Raw genomic sequence first — 10,930 nt, 5'->3', positions numbered from 1 at the left:
GTACTGTTGCAGTGCTCCTCGTCTTCGCCGTCGCGCGCCTGAAATAGCGATGAAGGATTTTCCTCAGACATCTTAAACGCGATTGACACAAAATACTGTAATATTATTGCTGCTGCTCCGGGAAAAATGCAGCAGCAGGTCTGCAAATTATATCTTTGCGAGGTGATACGCCATTACATTATATATACTAGCATTAGGCATTCACTCGGAGCGCCGTATAATTGGACGGTTAAGTGTCTCACATCGGAGTGGTAGACAAGGTATTTCGCCATTTCAATCATTTCATTACCGCGGAAAAGGGCAAATATCAAAAGAAACGAAGGTAAACAGGATAATATATACGGTCACAAATCCTGCAGCGCATGCGTTATTAGAATATTATGTGTGTGTGTCGTTGAGTGGACAAAGGATAACATTTATAGCTGTATACAATATGTCGTATAAGTCGGAATTGGATGCGTTGAAGAGTATGCAAACGACCACGGAAGTGCAAGCTACACTGTACGACTGCGAACAGCGTCGTCGACGACGCGCGACGCTATGAACCGAACGTAATATTTCCCGGCAAGATTATAATGCGAAGGTCAATCGTTCAACATTTTAATGACGCGCTGCAGACCGCCGTGCGATTTGCTTTGTTGTCATGAATACAAGAATATATTATATCATAATCATTCATATTTTTTACGGGTACGTATTGTTTACGATTTTCAAAACTAAGTGTCGAGAGTTGGAAAATATCAATAATTGGGGCGTCCAACTTTACTGTCTATGTCGCATCAAACGATTAATGGGCAAAATTAGACATGTTTTTCATTATCCTGGAAGATAAAACACATCAATACAACAATATAATACGTACCAAATTATTATTATTATTATTACCTATACGGCTATGTATAATATATATATATAATACTATCTAGTGTAAAATTAAAAATATATAGATGGGTCGGGGGTGTATTCAAAAATATTTTTTAAATTATCTCATAAGTACACGTTTGTTTATTTATGTATCACTATATTACATTTGATGCATATTGCAGTGCAAAAGTAGAATGTCACATCTGATATATAGATATTCATAGTTGTATACATGGTGTTTTTGGAAAACGGGAAAATATGATAAAATACTCTCAGAGAAGCAAATAATAATGTATTATTTACAAACATTTTTTAATTGAAGTAGAAACTACATACTATTAAGAATCCAAAAGTTACAATTCTCTGAAATTAATTTCGCTTTAAGAGGACGCCACACCTGCATGTGTTGTCTCCGTCTAACAAAAAGCTCATCAGTTCACGTTTTACTCCGTTAGCTTAAAAATTAGAGTGAATATAGACCTATTATGAAACTTAATTGTAAGAACATTATCTGTGGAAGTATTTTTACGATAATCCACGTTTTAAGTGAGTTCCGAGCATTTTTATTTTACAATTTATTCCACGCGCATAACTCGCTTTAAAATGGAATTATCGTAAAAATACTTCCAACAAAACACAGATAATGTTCCTACCATCAAGTTTCATAATAGGTGCATTCGCTCTAATTCTTAAGCTAACTGAGGTAAAACGTGGACTGCTGAGCGTAAGTTTTCTATGTTACGCGTTTGTAAGACGGAGACAACACAAGCGGGTAGTGTAGCGTCCTCTTAAAATGATGTCCAATTATACGTATCGTGTTATTTGGTGGTTAGGTGACATGCATTGTTTTAACCTGAAAGATCGCCTAGGTAACTTGAAAACTGTGCAATCATCGTTATTTTGGTACCATCTCAAAAACCAAGTGTCAACTACCTGTTCAACAGCGATTGACGAGTTGAAAATTCATGTCCGATGAGAAGTTATTGTTGCGATTTCTAAAAGGACGATGCGCGGAAAGAACAGTGCACAACGTCAGCACCATTCGATTTCAGGAACGCATACGTGCGGATTGTCACAAGGGAACCCGACCAGCTGCATCTTATGGGCATTAATTTTATTTGGTTCGACTTAATCGCATATTATAATGTATACCTTATGATTTCAACACCAAAAATTTTAAAGATACTTTTTTTTACTCCTTCTTCTTTCATAAATACTCGTTTTGTTGGAATACTAGAACGCCCTGTAGTATGTCTTAAACTATAATAACATATAAGTATTTATAACATATGATTATATTATATTATATTATATATCATTAGTTATATATATATATATATATATGCCGTAAGAGGAATCTTGCTCCACGGGCTGCAGGAGATGAAAAAATAAGAGTACAAATAATTCGTAGAACGCATTAATATAAATGAAAGCAAAAATCGTAGAACAATAACGGAGTGGGTATAAAAAAAAATGCGAAAAAAATGCGTAAAATATCATATCATATTCATGAACGTGCGCCCGCCATTCCTACAGCTGTGGACCGTATATTATATATACATATACTTATATATATAATGAAGGGTCGTTGAGACAATATGCATTTATAAAACCTGAGACCGTATTATAAAATAAACATTATATATTTATATATTTCGTTTATAGTTAAAATATATGAACTAAGATAATTAAGTTCATATATACATATTATATTATCTTATTGTTCGAATCCACTTATTTTGAATTTTCCATCGTTTTTTATGAACTTTTTTTTAGAAATTTAGAACTTAATTTTACTTCAAATTTCATTTATATAATAGGATTAGAGATATAAAACATTTGATTTCATCGTTTAAGATCATCATAAAAACAAATGTTGGTTTCTTTAAGAAAAAATGAAGACCATTTATAGGTATTTTATATTTGTGTTGTGTAATTTGTGTTATTGCACGAGGATATTTTAAAATAATTAGTAAGTGTTAATTCATAAAGTTCGAACGATATATTATTGCAGTGCGTATACTATTCTTGTGTCCAGAATTATAATCAACAGGTAAAATTTACGTCCAAATAAAAGAAGTATGGAAAAGTTCACAGATAATTTGCAAACGAGATTGTCTTTTTTAAAACCTAAATAGTATCTCAAAATATCGATATAATTATCAATAACTTTGAATATAATAATTAAAAAACAGAAACATTTTAGCCAAAAATTGTATTCCTAATTAACTATCATAAAAATATATTTAGAAAAATGCATATGTAAATATTCTTAGTACACGCACGACTTGCATACGACCATACTATTATTTATACTAATTTTTTAAATATTTTTTCACAAACTAAAACTATCAACAACATATAATAATTATTTCATAAACAAATTTGAATTTATTATAACATACGCGTAGTATTCACTAATGTTCTATTTAAGTATTATAACCCATAGAATTGTAAAAAAAAAAACATATTATTTTACACATAATTTAAAATCATGGGTTGCAGTGAGAGTAAAGAGTATTGACAAGAAATAAAAAGTTGATGAAACGAAAGTTTTAAAATTAATTACACGAATACAAATTTCAACGACATAGGTCTTAATATTTTCTTGTAAAATTGTATGAGTATCATTTTTATTAAAACTGCCTAACAGCATAACTATCTATGGGCATGCTAAATAACTTACAATACTTATTACAATATATTATATTACGAGTATATAGGTATTCGATGAATATAATCATTGAGTTGAGAGAAAACTATGGTTTATTTTATTTTTAAATATAAAAAAATTTAACTCTCGACTCTGAACGAAACAAGTTCGTTTGGAGAAAACAAACGAGTTCGTTAGTTCAGTTAAATCATATAATATGTATTTTGTGTATTATGTTGTTTAAACTAACTATATACGCTACACATATTTTAAACGAACTCTCCGAGGTCTGATTTATAATCATTATAAATTATATTGCGGGTACGCAGACGCCGCTATAGCAGGAGACGCGACGACCGGAACCTTTGTGTAAGAGTATCTCGCGAATTCGTGAAATATGCATGTTCGGTGTGGGTGTGGGTGAGTATCTATGTGCTGACGGAATTAAACGAATGTTGAACTCGCGCGCGACAACGCAGCGACTTGGGAACTCGCGAGTCTAATAATAATAATAAGGCGTGTGTGTTGCGCACACCAGCCAACAGGTACGCTACCGCTGAGGCCGTTTAGTATGCAATAAAACATTTTGAAATTCGCTTAAATTTCGTAAACGTTAAGTTAAAATATGCATATAGAACCTAAACCCGCGCATCTATATATATGGCGGCTGCAGATCTCTAGACTTTGATTTTAATCGCGAACATTCTTACATCAACACTGCAGAAGCACATTGGTCTCAAAAATAATTATTCAGAGTTACATTACAATATTAACAATGACGACTACTTTGGTGCAGCAATGACATTCTTTCGATGGGCCACTGTCGCGTGCTTAAAGTGCGCTGTTATAGTGATTGTTATCATAGGTACTACGCCAAATCGATTCATATATATTAATATGATACGAGCAAAAGTAATAGAAATAAATTTGAAGAAAAAAAAAATAGTTATGTCGATTTCTTTTATTTTATATTATTATGGTTTTAAATTATCAGATACATTCGCGATGGATGTATAACATATTTTTCTGATAGGTATTGTTATCCGAGCAGCTGTTTCACTCGTTTGAAATAAGGAGGCGACGTGCTGCGGTTTTGGCGGCAAGCTCGATCGTGTTCTTTGTTCTTTTTCAAAAATTCGTTTAGTGTATTGACAAGACTAAAAATGTGCCTATATCAATGTGAATACAAATCCGCGATGTTAAATTCCCTAAGGCGGTCGCTTAAACTCGGGACGGCCACAACTTTTGTTCAAAGTACATCAGACTGCAGAAACGTTATAGTTTTCATTACATCACCTTAATTGATTTAATATATGGCCTTTGAAACACGTAACGTAATTCGCAAGAAACTTTATAGAGTTGCAGTGTCTTCTATATATTTATCCTCGACGCTTCTATACAATTATTTCGCCTAATAGATGGTAGGTTCGATAAAACCATGTCTAGGCACTAGAGAAATGTTTCGAAACACACGTTATGTTTCAAGAAAGACTGTTTACAGCCAGTTTGCGATGGGTGCACTTCAAAGTAAACGTTTAAAAAGCAAATACAATATTTTTAATTAAACGGCAGTCTCGAGCATGGTAATAATTGTGCGCGATGCCAAGAAAAGATTTTATATATTTCAATAACACTGTGTTGTAAATTCGTAATATTTCTAATTGGCGAGGTTATAATAGAGGTTATAATATAATATAGACTATAATTATAGTTATCTCGCAAGAAAATTCAGACAGATTAACTACCTACTATTAATTGCTGCAGTTAAACAGTGGCAAAATGAGTGTATGCATTTTGATTAAAAAACGTTTGATGGGAAAACATTCCATCATTTTTCAGTATTTTTTACTACTAGGTATATACAGAGTGTCCCGCGTGGATTTACCCATTGCGATATCTCACGAGTTAATGGAGATATCAAAATTCTGTGGGTTTTTTAATGAAACTCATTTTGTTTTCATCAATTTCCTGATTTTTAATATTTTTTCTAGTTTTGAAGAAATAAAATATGATTATAAATTTATAACTATTAGGAACACGAAAAGTATTCGGTCGGCCGTATGGGAATGCGCGCGGCGCGGCGGGTCACATGTTTGATAACATTACGGTGTTAAATAATTCGCAATTTTTTTCAAAACTAAAAAAAAATATAAAAAATCGGGAAATTAATGAAAACAAAATGTTGAAACGTCGATATTTTCAGAAAAATAAACCCTAAAAAATGGCTATCTTTAGTGTTTTTGGAAATAATTAAATAAAAAAATAAATTTTATTATCTTTTTTACCAAAACATTAAAATATAAAATAATTGTAGTTTTTATCCCTGTGAGTCTTATAAAAAGACCAGAATTTCAATATCACCATTATTTCTGGAGATATCGCAATGGGTAAACCCTCACGGGACACCCTGTATATTATATAAGAGTATAATGTTACGCGTTGAGTAGAATACATTATAGTATTTTACTTTTATTGGTTTTTGTTGTTTCCACAAGTTTTTGTTTTTAGTATATCCCGTGACGGTAAGCACTTTTCTAGTTATAGGATCACTGCAAAAGCTCCAAAAACAAAAAAAAAAACACTACTATAAAAATAACACGAATAACACCATCATATTTAAGAGGAACCGCTTAAATAACTTTGTTTAAAGATGTGGGCTAAAGAATTTCTCAGTAGCAGACTTTTTCTTTCGGAAAAAAATTGCAAAAAAACGCATCATTTACGGCACGGCATTTTTACAAACTACGCGTTTTTATTTTATTATTTCTTTGCGCACTATTCGGAAAATCAAATAATTCTGTTGTCCATTAATATTTTTTTTAATTTCCAAGACACATTCGTATATTTAAATAGTGTTATTTTGGCTTTATTTATAAATATTTAGCAACAAAGGTTATTTAACATTTTCTTTTTTTGTAAAAAAATATTTGAACTATCAAGTCTACCAATCAAAATTCGAGTTTTGTAAATCCATAATTATTGAAATCATTGCATTAAAATTTTATAAAAATAAAACAAACGATATGTAAATATTATATTTTATTCTATATGAGATATGGCCTAAGTAAAATATTATCAAAATATATTTTTTTTGGCTATCATCGTAATATTTTAGAAAAATTTAAAAGAGCTAATTATATTTTAGAGCCGGTTAAAGTTTTTTTTTTTTAAACTAACACGTTTTACGCCTCCGCCGTCCGCACCTATAACAAACTACAATAATTCATGGAACAGATTAAGTAAACCTATGCCGCGCACATTCCAGTGATGTGATGAACTCGAGCAAAACAAAGCAAAAAGCGTCGTAAAAAAAATGACTTTTTTAAATACTGCACATCAGTTACCGGTGAAAATTCAAAACACCCAAGTCACACTAAACTACCCTGCATTGTTCTGTTTAGATTGTACTGTATTATAAAGGTAGGTAATAATATTATAATAATATATAATATATATATAGTGTACTCTTGCAGAAATGATAAACGTCCGTACTTATACATATATAGTAGTCCGTTTAACCGCCATATATACAGGGTGTAACAGAAAAGACCCGGCAAAAAAAAAAATTATGCTAATCAAACGTATGACAAAAATTGTTGACATTATATATTATGATAAGTAAAATATAATTTAAGAAATATACTCATGTCAGTAAATTCTCAAAATCATATTTTTTTTTAAGTTATCATGATGTGTTCCAAATAAATTTGATCAACATTTAAAAAAATTCTAAAAAATAAACTACTTGACATTGATAAATCTTTTAACCATCAAAATCGTTCTTATAATCGGATTCACGCATATGCCATTTTGAAGTTGTTGAGAACCACTGAATACTGTTTTAAAATTGTTTTGTAAATGTTGTAGTATCAATGTGTCTAGCTGTAAAATAATTAAACATATTTTTAAAATCTGATACGTGTCACGTGTGTAATAACAGACGAGTAGGACTACCCTCCATACGACCGAATAAACCTTTTTCGAACGGACGACGTCTTTGAGCGACGCATAACCATTACAGGCCATTTCAGAGCATTTCTTTTATCAAAACATCATTTACGATTAAATTAAATATAATTTTGAGTCAAAGTAATTTCGTCTCGTTATTTTTATTGGTTGCGGAATCACTAAGTGCGTGTACGCATTTAACAATTTGTCCAGAACATTTTTTATTAAATTATAATTGTTTTATTTTCAGTACTAAAAAACAAACATATACAAATAATTTGCCACACATGTAGCGCGATGGGCACTTAATGAATAAAAAAAAAAATCAATAAACAAATAATTAAAAGATATTAATTCGAACAAAAGTTATTCCAAAAAGTCAGTTCTATCTGTTACACCTTGTATAATATTATATTATATGCGTCTCACCGCGCGTAGTTGTCGGTTTTCAAATAGAGGTCAATCTTTTATCGATTTAACTGCACGTAAGGCGAATGAAAAAAATGGCCGTAATAGACTTCAGCAGATATATATCATATATTGTCTGGCGCATAGGTATACGTTTCGTTATAAACATTTGTCTATGTAACGACGGCGACCACTGTACACAGTAAATTCTGCAGCCTAGTAAATAGTGATATACGCGTCGTACGATATAAATTATATAAATTTTGGTCAAAAGTGTATTTTGATCATATGGGTCCTCTAAATTTTAACTATACTCTTTTCCGATAAATGTGAAAAAAGATTTATTTTTTAATGATAACAAAGTACCTATCAATGATATTCAACCAGGCTGGTTTCATAATTTAAATTTAAAACGATAATGTTTTTCTAATTTAGTAGATATTTTACGTGTTTATTGTAATTGTCGAAAGTAATGGTTCTCACCTAGTTTCTTAAATAAAATAAAAAAAGTATCAATGATGTTCTACTTAGTGAACTAAGACGGTGTTTGTTTCAAGTAAAATATAGCCTTTTTTAAAATTTTTGTTTTTTTACTCTCTTTTTATTTTACAACGTTTTTGTCTATATTGTAATATGTTGTTATATTTATATGCAATCGAAAAATTAACTGTATGAACTGTTACTCTCTACACCACTACAAGCTAAGTTTAAAGGTGTAGGTAATTTTTATTATTTTATTCAATACTTTGTTATTATTTCTGTGTTAATCAAACAATTAATATTTCAATTCAATTCAAATTTAATAATTATAAGTGATGAGAATAATCGAATGATTCGATTATTTTAAAATCATTCGAATCAATGTGATTAATAAATACTGTGTATCAAAATTTAAAAGGACGTTTAACGTTACAATCAATACATAATTATTATTATATACAAATTAAATGAAAGTTCGGTAAACAATATTACTTTTTGTACTAGGTATAATTTTATAAATATTTATGTGTTTTTCCACAATTATCTGTAATATATGGATTCGTAATTCCGATTATCTGATCAAAATCGTATTCTAATTCGATAATGATATATTTTATTTCATCGAAAACTAATCGAGTTTGTCTGATACACACGCGTCCCGAGGTCATCATTCGAATACCTAATTCGATTATTTTTTTTCCGATTGTTAAAATCATTCGATTATTTCCATCACTAATATTAAATGGCGGTATTATAGTATCAGCATTAGACATCAATACAATATTTTCATTTTCGTCGCAGGGTATAATAATATAGACCTACCCACATAGAATGTTGTTCAAGGCATAATATGCGATTGGGTGATTGGTGGTGGTTGTGGTGGTGGGGGGTGGGGTGGAGTGGTTGAGTATTTCGAAGATAGTAGAGGTACTTGCAACAGATTTCGCTGGGGTTTTGAAACGCAAACATTATTCGAGGAACGCGCGCAACGATGATAATATTATAATAGTTTATTGTTACTCACCCACCACCCACGTCGAAATGCATTCACTTTTCGCGCGGTGCACGATAGTCACGTATTAAAATTTAAGCCCACTGCACCGGCAGACTTCCACTCAATACATTTCAAAGTCTATAAACGTAGTGCCACTTTAAATGGAACATTAATCGAGGCTTTTGTATATATAATACTACCTATCTATCTATATATATCGTGCAACAGACGGTCCTTCCGTCTTTTGTTTCATCATTGTTTCCACGTGTGCACTATTATACGCGTTTAAATATAATAAATATACGGCGAAACGTTCCTCAACGGACACCTCTAAATAGCGGACACGTTTATGGCGATTTCGTTTTGTTTTTGACAATATTTTTATCGTAAATTCGTAAATATAGAATAATCGTGGAACGCCTTGACGTCTAACTATAATATTGTTCTATATTGTAGTTTTCAGTTTATCTAAGATTTCATAATAAACTTCAACAACACGCAAATCCACTAATCTCTAAATTATCTACGAATACACTCCATCATGGTTACTCGCACCGACCACTTAAGAGGCAATGGTGTAGAGATCTTATTCTTCAGTATAAGCGAGCCGAATAAGTGCTGGGTGTCGCTACCAGGTAACACCTTCCAACATTTATAATTTTTCGTTGGGGTCCGGAATTGTACGCGTTCGCAAATTTTTATTTATTAAATTAAAAAATATCTAGGTAAGATACACAGTTGAATCTTATAACCTAATGTGTTGGTATGCAAAATTAAATGTTGCATATTTTTGCATCTTATTTAGAACATTTTTAATTTTTATGCATATTTTAGCATTTTTCTAAAATAAAATGCATATTTATAAAAATATAGTACCTATTATGTTATTAATACTAATACTTAATGCTATAATGTCATTTGTAAAACTCGTGGATGTGGAAAGAAAAAATTTGACTGAAAATCGAAGTGCATTGTTATTTGAAAATGTACCCAGGTCTTTAGTAGTTAACACTTAACTCCCTGTGTAATTTTGAAATATTATAAAAAAATATAGGTAGTAAATTTGTTTTATTTGATTTTTGTTCATGAATTTTTATTTAGATGAGTGAATGCTTAAAATGCAACATATTATTGAATAAATTATACAAAATACAATTAAATTATATGAAATTGGAATTTAATACATTTTTTTGTTATTAATTATTTAATGAATTATATATATTTTCAAACTAAATAAATTTAATTAAAATGCATTTTCGTTCACATATTTTTGCATATTTCAAGTGGATATTTGAATGAAAATCAGTGCATAATATAGGTATGCATGCATATTTCATAAATTTTTAGTGCATATAATTTCGGGCCCTGTAATATTATCATTGTTACTTACTGTCAGTAGGTATATATAGGGTTTTACTACTGGATATCCTCCCTAATCTTTCGATTCATGTTATTTAACTTATTTTTTTTCCGTCTCTTATCAAACCTACTCATTGTACAAAGAATGTGTATAGATTGTAGATTACGTCAATAAAAAAAAATGAAAACATTTTTCTAGTTTATGTTCTGTAATTCATTAATAT

The sequence above is a fragment of the Diuraphis noxia genome, unplaced genomic scaffold, assembly GCF_037042655.1.
Source record: "Diuraphis noxia isolate RWA-SAM2 unplaced genomic scaffold, SU_Dnox_SAM2 contig0003, whole genome shotgun sequence".
Classification (NCBI taxonomy): domain Eukaryota; kingdom Metazoa; phylum Arthropoda; class Insecta; order Hemiptera; family Aphididae; genus Diuraphis; species Diuraphis noxia.
The sequence above is the reverse complement of the archived record's forward strand: the minus strand, read 5'-3'. Positions refer to the sequence as shown.